Source organism: Saccopteryx leptura, chromosome 2, assembly GCF_036850995.1.
Source record: "Saccopteryx leptura isolate mSacLep1 chromosome 2, mSacLep1_pri_phased_curated, whole genome shotgun sequence".
In the NCBI taxonomy this organism is placed as follows: domain Eukaryota; kingdom Metazoa; phylum Chordata; class Mammalia; order Chiroptera; family Emballonuridae; genus Saccopteryx; species Saccopteryx leptura.
Genome location: NC_089504.1, coordinates 327,820,039 through 327,833,603, shown reverse-complemented (window position 1 = coordinate 327,833,603; position 13,565 = coordinate 327,820,039).

Sequence of the window (13,565 nt, the reverse complement as noted above, 5' to 3'; positions counted from 1 at the left end):
TGCACATGTCCTCTGTCTGGAAAATTCCTCCCCACCTTCTGATCCTTCCCATCGCTGCTGAGATCTTCTCTTCCTCACTCTGAATCTGGGTCTGGCACCGTTGGATGCTCTCCTCTCATTGCATCAGCATGCTGTAATTATCTGTCTACCCGTCTTTCTCCTCCACAGGACTGAGAGTAACATGAGGACAGAGACTTCATCTCTCTTTGCCCATCTTGTTCTCTCTGTTCCTACTCAATGTCCAGGCACTTTGTAGATGCTCAGTAAAAGATGTTGAATAAATCATCAGTTGAATGAATGAATAAACTCCTCTGGGATCTCACCAGTCCCTCTACGTGGCCCTCTGAAAACACTTCTCCCTCTGGATTATAATTGGCTGGTTACATTTCTGTTCTCCATTTTTTTTTTTTTGTATTTTCTGAAGTGAGAAGCAGGAAGTAGCAGATAGACAGATTTCTGCATGCGCCCACCCAGGATCCACCCGGCATGCCCACCAGGGGGCAATGGTTGACCCATCTGGGGCGTTGCTCCACTGCAATTGGAGCCATTCTAGCACCTGAGGCGGAGGCCATAGAGCCATCCTCAGCACCAGAGCCAACTTTGCTCCCATGGAGCTTTGGCTGCAGAAGGGGTAGAGAGAGATAGAGCAAAAGGAGAGGAAGAAGAGGGGGAAAGGTAGAGAAGCAGATGGGTGCTCCTCCTGTGTGCCCTGGCCGGGAATCAAACCCGGTACTTCCACATGCAGGGCCAACTCTCAACCGCCGAGCCAACTGGCCACGGCTCCATTCTCCTTTTTAATCTAGGGCTTCTATGAGATGGAACTTTCACTGCTATATCCCCAGTTTCCAGCACAAACCCTGACACATAGTAGGCACTCAGTAAATATTTATTGGATGTTGAACATTATGGAAATTCTATCAATCAATTGGACAAAAACAAATAAACATCTGTAATTTGGTTGAGATTTTATATTGGACACCTGCAACAAAGCCAATTTTTTTTTTTGTCAACAAAGTTGTTACTAGTTTGGATGATAGAATTAAATATATCAAGATTTCACAGGACCTTCTGTGTACCCTAACCTCACAGGAAACCCAAGTCAGTCACCAGCTACATACTCACAGATAAAGTTAGAAATAGGCAGTTTTTGCATCCCAAGCTCTACGAAGCCTAAAGATGACTATGATGATATTGAAATCACTACAAATATTGAGAACCATCCTTTTAAAAAAACTTCTGGCCTGCCACCCTGTTTTGAGAACTGATGGTTTACTCATACAACAAATCAGTGAACTATAGTTTTTTGTTCTATTTGTTCATTTTAGGTGAGAAGAGAGGACATAGTGAGGCAGACTTTTGCATGTGCCACAACTGGAATACATCTGGCAACCCCATCTTGAGCCAATGCCCAATTACTGAGCTATTTTTAGCACCTGAGGCTGGTACATTCAGACCAGCCTAGCTATCCTCAGTGCCTGGGGCCACACTCAAACCAATCTGGCCACTGGCTGCAGGAGAGGAAGAGAGAGAGAAGGAAGAGGGGGAGGGGGAGGAAAGGAAAAGCAGATGATCACTTCTCCTGTGTGCCCATACTGGGAATCAAACCCAGGATATCTATACACTGGGTTGATGCTCTATCCACTGAGCCACTGGCCAGGGCCTATAGTTTTCTTTTAAAAAATTAACAGTCTGGGCCCTGGCCAGATGGCTCAGCGGTAGAGCGTCGGCCTGGCGTGCGGGGGACCCTGGTTCGATTCCCGGCCAGGGCACATAGGAGAAGCGCCCATTTGCTTCTCCACCTCCCCTCCTTCCTCTCTGTCTCTCTCTTCCCCTCCCGCAGCCAAGGCTCCATTGGAGCAAAGATGGCCCAGGCGCTGGGGATGGCTCCTTGGCCTCTGCCCCAGGCACTAGAGTGGCTCTGGTCGCGGCAGAGCAACGCCCCCTAGTGGGCAGAGCGTCGCCCCCTGGTGGGCAGAGCATATCGCCTGGTGGGCGTGCCGGGTGGATCCCGGTTGGGTGCATGCTGGAGTCTGTCTGACAGTCTCTCCCCGTTTCTAGCTTCAGAAAAATACAAAAAAAAAATTAACAGTCTGGCCATGGTGGGATAGCTTAATTAGAGCATTGTCCCGAAGCACAGAGGTTGCTGGTTTGATACTGAGTCAGGGCACATATAGGAACAGAGTGATGTCCTTGTCTCTTTCCCTCCCTATCTTTCTACAATTAATAAATTAAAAAAAATTTTTTTAGCCTGACCAGGCGGTGGCGCAGTGGATAGAGCATTGGACTGGGACGCGGAGGACCCAGATTCAAGACCCCAAGGTCACCAGCTTGAGTGCAGGCTCATCTGGTTTGAGCAAAGCTCACCAGCTTGGACCCAAGGTCGCTGGCTTGAGCAAGGGGTTACTCGGTCTGCTGTAGCCTCACGGTCAAGGCACATGTGAGAAAGCAATCAATGAACAACTAAGGTGTTGCAATGAAAAACTAATGATTGATGCTTCTCATCTCTCTTTGTTCATGTCTGTCTGTACCTATCTATCCCTCTCTCTGACTCTCTCTCTCTCTGTAAAAATAAATAAATAAATAAATAAATAAAAAATTTTTAAGTTAATAGTCTGACCTTCGTGGTACAAATAAGATTGTTATTAGAGAATGCTCTAGTATTACCAGCAACAAGTTTTAAAAATCAAGTGTATCAAATGGTGCTAAGGTTTTGTATGTTTTCTTCCTTCTGCTGGGAACACCCTTTCTCTCCTTCTCTGATGGATAAACTGCAACTCTCCCCTTAGCACCTAGTGGGAGCACGCCGCTTTCTCTGAGAGGTCTTTCCTCACTGGGTCAGGTGCACCCTTCTTCAGCATTCCTCCTGCACTTGTCACAATACATAATTATCCCCACTTTGTGGTAACATACCTCTTCTTCCCATTAGTTATTGGGCTCCTGAAAGTTAGGATTATGTCTTAGGGTGACTCTACACTCAGATTTACCTTGGACAGTTTTGGCTTTTGTTTAATGTCTCAGTATAATTATTAAGAGCATCCCTTTTTACTCTCAAATGTGTTCTGGTTTGGATAATGAATTGTACGTTCACCCTACTTCTTCATGATCAGGTCAGTGTCTACAAATAGTGTTAAAAAATATTTTCCAATGAATGCATGAATAAGTAATCCTCCCTAGGTCTCATTTCCTTCCATCAAATAAATAACTGCATTACATGATTTCTAAGTTCTTTATTGCTTGAAGTGGTTCAAATAAAGCCAGTACTCCAAAAGGCTAAAACCAACTATTTTGGTTTATCTTCCCCTTGAAAGGACCCTCCATATGGAATTCCACACTTAAACATATTCAAGCCCAGATTAACAACTTTAGACACTATGACCAGATGGGATCCTGGTTATTGATACAAATAACTTCTCTACTGAAGACTCAGTTCCCTCAACCTCACTAGGGGCTGGATAACCTCCTAACAACAGATAAAAAATAAGTTCCATTTGCTCTTGTGATGCATATTGTATCAATAGTGTTATTGCTGCTGAGATATGCTCCCTGATTTGTGGTGTGCTTCAGTTTCCCACCTGTCCTATCCACTTTCCTGAGTTCAGACACCATGCTCTACCATGGCCAAGCGAAGGCATGAAATCGCACCCAGATATATACATTTGGTTGCCGAAAGCCCTCCACCATAAATAACAGCTAACGGACGGTGGTCACATTTCATTTTACTAGAGCATATGCAAAACCTTTGTAAGAAACAGCCAATTTATATTGTTGCGTCTTGGCCCTTCAACTGTAAAAGTCAGTTACTTTATATTTACCCACATCTTAGCGCCAAAATTTAGTGCAGTTAAAATTTTAGATCAGCTACCCTTGAATAATTTAAATATTCTACAATCAGAAAACAATACTAAATAACCTTAGTCACTTATAAAGTAACCTATAAACTAACAGCCTTCACTTTTTTTTTTATTGAGTGGCAAGAGGCAGAGACAGACCCCTCTGCATGTGCCTCGACAGGGATCCACCCTGCAAGCCCCTACTAGGCGATGCTCTGTCCAGCTGGGCAGCTGCTCTGTTGCTCAGTGACCAAGCTATTTTAGCACCTAAGGCCAAGGCCATGGAGCCATCCTCAGTGCCCAGAGCTAACTTTGCTTGAACCATTTCAGCCATGGCTGCAGGAGGGGAAGAGAGAGGAGGGGAGGGGTAGAGAAGCAGATGGTCACTTCTCCTGTGTTCCCTGACTCGGAATCAAACCCAGGACTTCCACATGCCAGGCCAACGCTCTACCACTGAGCCAACTGACCAGGACCTGCATTTTTAAAAAATGTTTATTTTATTGATTTTAGAGAGATGAAGGGAGAGAGCAGGAGAGAGACAGGAACAACTATTCCTGTATGTGCCCTGACTAGCCTTTTTTTTTAACATTAGATGTTTTAGCATTTTCTTACAAATTGAGTGTCAATGGAACATGCCTTAGGTTTTAACAAATATTCAGAAGGCAGTATTTAAGAACAACGAAATTCCCCTAATGGTAAAAAAAAAAAAAGTTTATTTGCATAACTTGTACACTTCTATTCCCCATGAGGCACCAAACAAAAATAAACTTTCCGATACATTTAATGTTGTCACTCTACGATGCTATTTTCAGTGACTAAGACAAACTTCCTCTAAATACATGAAAAATAAAGATGTATTACCCTGTATTCCTTACTATTGTTTAGAAAAGATATTGAATCAGTATTTCTTAGATCAAATCTCTGTTGTGTCACTGGACTAGTTTAATAATAATTCCACAATGGCCCTCGACGGTTGGCTCAGTGGTAGAGCGTTGGCCCAGCATGTGGAAGTTCTGTTTTCGATTCCCAGTCAGGGCACACAGGAGAAGCGACCATCTGCTTCTCCACCCCTCCCCCTCTCACTTCTCTCTCTCTCTCTCTCTCTCTCTCTTTTCTCCTCCTGCAACCATGGCTCCATTGGAGCAAGTTGGCCCCTGGTGGCGAGGATGGCTCCATGGCTTCCTGCCTCAGGCACTAGGAAAAACTTGGTTGCTGAGCAACAGAGCAATGAAGGAATTTTAATTGTGCACTGACATAAACTCGGAGCAGGAGTTATTGGAGGGCATGAGAAGCTGAAGGAGTCTAAAAAATAACAAGACATTGGCCTGTGTTGTTCTGCACGCAGACACACAGGAACCTTGGAGGCACGCCACAAGATACAGATGTCTTGTTTATGATTAGGACTACCTAAAGCATTTGTCCTGTCCTTCACCTAGTGCTCTGGGAGAAATGGAGAAGTGCATGATTTAAAGATTATAGTTGGTATTTAGAAAAGAAAAATAACATAGTTAGACTGGTACACTCCCAATGTATGTTAACCAATAAATACGCAGAGTGAACGATGTTTGAGTCTGAGTCCGCCTTACGAGTTTCAGTCCTCTGCTTTCTTTCATCTGTCTGTGACTTTTTCTGTGTGTCTGCATTAATAAGAAACAACATTTGGCACCCAACCTGGGGCACGAAGAAGAAGATGGCAGGGAGTGTTCGCTCTCCAGAGACAGACCAAAGGGGAAAAAAGTCCGCTCGGTATTAAGCGAAACCTTCGGGATATTTTAAGCAGAGTCATGGGGAATTCCCCATCAGAAGAAATGCAGTATGTGCAGGTTTTGCAAGTTTTGCTGAAAGGGTCAGGGGTGACAGTTAAGGATAAAACATTTAAGGACTTATTTAAACATATTTGCAAACACTGCTACTGGTTTCATCTTCAAGGAAAAGCAGCATTAAGCTTAAAAACTAGAAGGCATTGTTATTGGTTTACTTCCACAGGAAAAAATTTACTTAATTTATGACAGCCAAGATTAGTAATGAAGTCTCTCCGGAGAGCTTACCAGAGTGGAGAAATCATTCCTTTAAAAGCCTGGTCCGATGGTAGTGGGTTATCAGAGCTTATTAACTTAGTTTGCCACGCAGCTAGAATTGGGGTGGAGGAGAGGTCTCAGCATGGTCAACCTGAACTGCCAGTTGCTGCAGCTATAGAATTTGAGAATGGATAGGAGACTCAGGTATTAGGAAAGTTACAGCTTTTCCTGTTATGGTCTGATTTTCTTTAATGTTTTAGCTACAATCATCTGAACTATCATTTTGTTTCTTTCTTATTCTTCGCCTGGAAATTTAGACAGGGGACACCTGACAGATCTGATTACAAAATCTGCCAGCAGTCTGAGTTTTTTTTCTTGGAGAGATCTTGGTTAGTCTCATCCATGCTTAGTCTCTGTCAGAAAATGCCCTGACTGTGATCAGGCAGGCATCTTTCTAGTCTGATTGTGCCCTGAAATCCCAGGTTTCTCTCTGGTTTGTCTGATTGTAGTTTCTGTTTAGTCTTGTTTGGTGTGGTCTAAAAAGGTGATGTTTTTTAAGGCCTGAATTAAGTTCTTGCATGCAAAAATTAGAAATGCCAGCTCTTATATTGAAAAAATAGTTTCATCCCTACATTTTTTGCTTTAAAATTGGAACTTGCAAAGAGTGCTCATTTAAATTTAAATTGAATAAAATGTGGATCCTTAAGACTTGCTAATTTGGTTAGTGCATTGTAAGATATATCCAGAGTCAAAAGTCAAACAGTGCCTGACCAGGCGGTGGTGCAGTGGATAGAGCATCAGACTGGGATGCAGAAGACCCAGGTTCGAGACCCCGAGGTCACCAGCTTGAGCAAGGGCTCATCTGGTTTGAGCAAAAGCTCATCAGCTTGAGCCCAGCGTCGCTGGCTCCAGCAAGGAGTTACTTGGTCTGCTGAAGGCCCGCAATCAAGGCACATTAAAAAAAAAGAAAAAGAGTCAAATAGTAATTCAAGTATTAGAATTAATCAAAATTATGTGTTACACTTGTGTTTTGGTGTTGTAAATTGTCTTGTTTGTGTGTAAAGATGTACTCAGATCTGTGAAACAAAAGAACTAAGCAAAATTACGCAGAGCCCTAATAAGTCATTTCAAGAATTTTTCTCAAGCTGCTTCAGGCAGTTGGCTGCTTGTCAGACTACATCCTGCAAAAGGAGAAACTTTTTGAATTACAGTCTAAAGTTTCTGACATGGAGATTCGACATAGTACTAACCCTTTCAAAACTTACCAAAATAATTGGCCTCCACCTCATCCTTCTGTTGTTGGGAGATGTTAGCTTGGACTGTTCTTTCAAGAGTGGAATATTTACAATTTATGACTTGTTGCAAGGATCAGGCTCGTATTCAAGCTAATCAGAATGCTAATGCTAACTAACCCTCCTGTCAATATTACACAAGATGAGCTTTTTGGACAGGGACAGTTTGCTGATTTACATCAGTAATGTAGGCAAAATAGGGGAGCCTCTTTATATATTCCTACTATATCTCCTCAAGCTAAAAATATTATGGCCAATATGCACCATTCTTTTCTTAAAGGATTAGGAAAAGAAGAACAGCATTCTGTGGAACCTATAAGTATAACAGTCAAAAATGACTGAAGAGGATTAGGCTATTCAAATTTAGAATAGCAGCCACTCAGACAAGCCAATAAAATGGATAGATGAAAAGCCAATTTGGGTTGAGCAGTGGCCACTTTCAAAAGAGAAGCTCGATGCTCTACAATTGCTAGTAAAAGAACAACTAGAAGCAGGTCATATTGAAGAATCTCAAAGTCCCTGGAATTCTCCAGTTTTTGTTATAAAAAAGAAATCAGGTAAATAGAAAATGCTAACAGATTTGAGGAAAATAAATTCTGTTATTCAACCTATAGGAGCTTTACAACCTGGTCTGCCACAACCCAGTATGATTCCCCAACAATGAGAATAAATTTTAATAGACTTGAAAGATTGTTTTTTCACAATTCCATTACAACCAAAAGAGAAAAATTTGCCTTTATAGTACCTACATTAAATAATACAGCACCTGCTAAAAGGTATCAATAGAGAGTGCTTACACAAGGGATGTTAAATAGTCCTACTATGTGTCAGTACTTTGTAAATCAACATCTAGAAAAAAAATCAGGCAACAATATCCTGACAGTATGATAATCCATTATATAGATGATATATTGATAGCTCATAAAAATAAGGAAAAATTACAAAACATATTTAGAGATTTAAAAATTCAGTTGAACAATTATAGACTTCAAATAGCTGAAGAAAAAATACAACAACAAAGTCCATTTAAATATTTAGGACAAATTTTAGAAAATCAGAGAATACTTCCACAGAAAGTTCAGATGTGGCATGATCATTTAAAGACTTTAAATGACTTTCAAATATTATTAGGTGATATTAACTGGTTACGTCCATCTTTAGGTATCCCTACATGTGCATTAAAATTTTTATTTAATATATTACAAGGAGATCCTGATTTAAATAGTCCTCATCATCTAACTGACTTAGCTAAAAAGGAGTTACAGTATATTGAGGAAATAATGAGAACCACCTATTTAAATAGAATAAATTCCACAGAACTTATTTCTCTTATTGTTTTCCCTTCAGATCATTCCCCATCAGGAATAATGTGGCAGGAGAATAAAATCTTAGAGTGCCAGTTTTTGCCTCATAAAACTCAAAAGAAATTATATACTTATCTTGAAAAAATTTACTCTCTTATATTTAAAGGTAGATTGTGATTAAGACAATTTATTACTAAAGACCCAGATATAATTATTGTGCCATTAACTACTAACCAGATACAGGAATGTTGGAAAATAAATACTGAATGGCAAATAGCATTAGCTGATTTTTTGGAAATATAACTAATCAATTTCCAAATGAAGAAAGGATACAATTTCTGAAAAGAATGCAATTTATTATACCTAAAATTGTTGTTAGTAACCCGTTAGTTAAAGCTGAAACCTTCTATACTGATGCTAACAAAACTGGCATGGCTAGATATATTAGACCTCTACAAAAAGTTGTACAGATGCCATACCAGTCAGTACAAAAGGCTGAAATTGTTGATGTAATTATGTTATTACATGATATAGCAGAGCCATCCAATATTGTAACTGATTCTCAATATGTTGAATAAACTGTCAAATTAATTGAAACAGTATATATCCCTAATGATGATACTGAGTTACACAAATTGTTTCAAGAATTACAACAACTAATATGGCATTGTATTGAGCCAGTGTATATTACCCATATTAGGGCCCATACTAAATTGCCTGAACCAATAGCAGAAGCTAATCACCGAATAGATCAGCTATTAATAGCTTCTGTAGATCTAGCAAAAAAAATTTCATGAAGAAACTCATGTAAATAAGTAGGGACTAATAAAAAAATTTTACATATCTAATAAAGAAGCTTCTGACATTATACATTCTTGCACTCACTGCTTGCTTTTTTTTTTTTTTTTTTTTGAGACAGAGAGGGAGTCGGAAAGTGGGATAGATAGGGACAGACAGACAGGAACGGAGAGAGATGAGAAGCATTAATCATTAGTTTTTCATTGTGACACCTTAGTTGTTCATTGATTGCTTTCTCATATGTGCCTTGACCGTGGGGCTACAGCAGAGAATTCTAGACGCTAGAGTTAACCCTAGAGGAGGCAAAACTAATCAGTTATAGAAAATAGATGTCACACATGTACCTAGCTTTGGTAAACAATCTGATGTTCATTGTTCCATAGATACTTTCTCATTTTTCCGATGGGCTACTCCCTTAAATAGAGAAAAGGCTGATTGTGTACAACATCTTCTTGAAGTATTTAACATCATGGGTATTCCTAAAACTATAAAAACAGACAACGGGGCCCTGGCCGGTTGGCTCAGTGGTAGAGTGTCGGCCTGGCGTGCAGGAGTCCCAGATTCTATTCCCGGCCAGGGCACACAGGAGAAGCACCCATCTGCTTCTCCACCCCTTCCCCTCTCCTTCCTCTCTGTCTCTCTCTTCCCTTCCCGCAGCCAAGGCTCCATTGGAGCAAAGTTGGCCCAGGCACTGAGGAGAGCTCTATGGCCTCTGCCTCAGGCGCTTGAATGGCTCTGGTTGCAACAGAGCGACACCCCAGATGGGCAGAGCATTGCCCCCTGGTGGGCGTGCCAGGTGGATCCTGGTTGGGTGCATGCGGGAGTCTGTCTGACTGCCTCCCCATTTCCAGCTTCAGAAAAATACAAAAAAAACACAAAAAAACAGACAACGGTCCTGCATATCTACCCACTAAATTTAAACAATTTTTGCAAATATGGAATATTAAACATATTACTGAAATTCCCTATAACCCTTAAGGCCAAGCTATTGTAGAAAGGAGTAACCATACCTTAAAAGAAATGCTTATTAAACAAAAGAGGGGAGTTGATAAGGGTTTGAATAGAATACGAAGTGTTAGTGCATAAAGCTCTTTTTACTCTGAATTTCTTAAATGTTGCTGGAGATGGATTTGACTGCAGCTGAGAGACATTGGGGTAAAGTAGAAAGGGAAAATTTACAACAACCTATATACTATAAAAATGAAACAAATCAATGAAATCCAGGTGTAGTTAAGTATTGGGGAAGAGGGTTTGCTTGTGTCATTATACAACAAGGAGAACAAATATGGATTCCTATCAGAAAAATCAAGATCGTAGAATAAGATCCCAATTCACACTTTATGTCCAGATATCGGAGATAAAAGGTCTTCATCTGGGACCTCGCAGTTTCGAGTTCCATTAATTAAAACCCAAAAAGCTCATATTCCCACTTGGGGACAAATTAAAAAGTTTACGATGGAAGGAAAAAAGTTGGTGCATCAACAAAGACAAGAAAAGAATGCTGCAATGCTGTTTGTGGCCATGTTGGCCCTATTAACATGTCCAGTAAGTACTACAGAAAATTATAGTTATTGGGTCTACATACCCAATTCCCGTTTTAATCACATCATTCACTGGGATGATGGCATAGTTCCTATTTTTGTAAATGATTCTAATTGGCTGCCTGGACCATATGACAATAGAGGACCTATAATTCCAGCTGAGGAAGGAAGTAAAATGTCTAGTTATACTGTAGGCACTGAAGGGATTCCTATATGTATTGGGAAAGGAGATCAGTGTTTAAAAATAGAGGCACAAGCTTGGTTGTCCATAGTGAAAGACAATAATAAAAGAGAAGGATTTAAACGTTTATTTATCCTTCCAGGATATAGATTTAAAGGAAACTCTAGTAATAATAGTACTGAAAAGCCACCTGATTTACCCTCTTGTCAGACTACAATAGTAGATCATTTAAGTGAATGGGTTCACTGGGAAAATTGTAGAGAAGAAACAATTCGGGTTTTGCTTAATAGTTCCTATGGAAGTGTCATTGATTGGAGCCCTCATGGTTCTGCCCAAACTAAGGGACAAGGCTCTGATTTGAGGTGGCATAGAGAAAACAACACTATTAGTACTCATGGAAATAATACTATTGTATGGCATCATGGAGGAATGTTTCCTCAAACTCCTCATCTAGCATATGGTCCTCCTCAAAAACACCTGTAGAAATTAGTCACGGCTTTAAAACATATGGCCATTTGGAAAGGAAATATATGAAGAAATGTATCTAATAACTACCTAGTTAAAAATGACAAAAAATGAGACTCATTATGTCTCTGCCTGTGTTCAGTTACCGTATTTACTCATGACAGGACCTGTTATTCGGAACCCATCAAATTATACTAATGCTTGTGATAATTGCTCTTTTTATACTTGTCTTAACTCTTCTGTTAATTTTAATAGTAGTAGAGATTCTTTATACATTTTGAGAGCCCACACAGGAGTCTGGCTTCCTGTACAGATGCATCAACCTTGGCAAGATTCTCCATCAATGATGTTGTTACAGCATTTGATAAAAACTCTTAAAAGAACCAGAAAATTTATTGGACTTCTTGTCACTATCATCATGAGACTTTATTGCTATTACCACTACTGCTGCCATGGCAGGAACAGCCTAGCATCAAAGCATACAAACTGTAGATTTTGTTCAAAAATGCATGAAAATTCTGAGCAATTGTGGAACTCTCAAAGACAAATTGACACTGTATTAAATAGTAAAATTAATTAGGCCCTGGCCAGTTGGCTCAGTGGTAGAGCGTCGGCCTGGCGTGCAGGATTCCCGGTTCAATTCCCGGCCAGGGCACACAGGAGAAGCGCCCATCTGCTTCTCCACCCCTCCCCCTCTCCTTCCTCTCTGTCTCTCTCTTCCCCTCCCGCAGCCAGAGCTCCATTGGAGCAAGGTTGGCCCGGGCGCTGAGGATGGCCCTATGGCCTCTGCCTCAGGTGCTGGAATGGCTCTGGTTGCAGCAGAGCAACGCCCAGATGGGCAGAGCATTGCCCCCTGGTGGGCATGCTGGGTGGATCCCGGTAGGGCACATGTGGGAGTCTGTCTGACTGCTTCCTCGTTTCCAACTTCAGAAAAATACAAAAAAAAAAAAAAAAGTAAAATTAATTATTTAGAACAAGCTGTTATAATGTTAGGTGATCAAATTGTTAGTCTGCAAAGACAAATCAAATTGAGATGTGACTGGAATATTACTACTTTTTGTGTAACTCCTATTCCTTGGAATAATACTCATTTTCCGTGGGAGAATGTGCGTAAACATTTGTTAAACCATAGGAACATTACTGCAGAAATAATAGAATTACAAAAGCATATTGATGTAACTTATAAAGATCAATTGAAATTGTTAAATAGAGAAAAATTAATTGATTCTATTACTGAGAGAATTGCTAATCTAAATCCGTTAAAGAATTTTCAAATATTTAGTGGTATTTCTGAAAGCACTGTACTTATCTTACTTATTATTGTATTCTTCTTATAGTTAGCCCGAAGAAAAGGAAACGACCATCAAGATAGAATAGAAAGAAGTTCTGCCATATTCTCAGTTATGATACAAAAGGTTATTTAAAGAAAAAAGGAGGAAATGAAGGAATTTTAATTGTGCACTGACATAAACTCGGAGCAGGAGTTATTGGAGGGTGTGAGAAGCTGAAGGAGTCTGAAAAATAACAAGACATTGGCCTGTGTTGTTCTGCACGCAGACACACAGGAATCTTGGAGGCACGCCACAAGATACAGATGTCTTGTTTATGATTAGAACTACCTAAAGCATTTGTCCTGTCCTTCACTTAGTGTTCTGGGAGAAATGGAGAAGTGAATGATTTAAAGATTATAGTTGGTATTTAGAAAAGAAAAATAACATACAGCTACTGCTCAACTTACGACCAAGATTGGTTCCGACAGACTGGTCGTAACATGATTTGGTCGTAAGTTGACTAGGCTATATGTACAGTACTGTGAAATGATGTTATAAAAATCTTTAAGTCATATTTTATCATAATTTTCTTTCATTATTGTTATATATCATAATTTTCTTTGTTCATTTTATGCCATTTGTATCATCTCTACACCATTTTGTTTCTTATTTTTACATTCGTCAGGTTTAAGTAAAACACTGCATTACCAGTACAACTAGTTTAATATTTGCAAAGACAATTTCCTCTTGGTAGACATCTTGGGACGGGTTTGATGAAAAATATCCAAGACACAAAACACAAATTGCTGTACCGAGTCTGGGGTAACAGTTGAAATGGTGCATGTGGAGATGGTAGTGCTGCCGG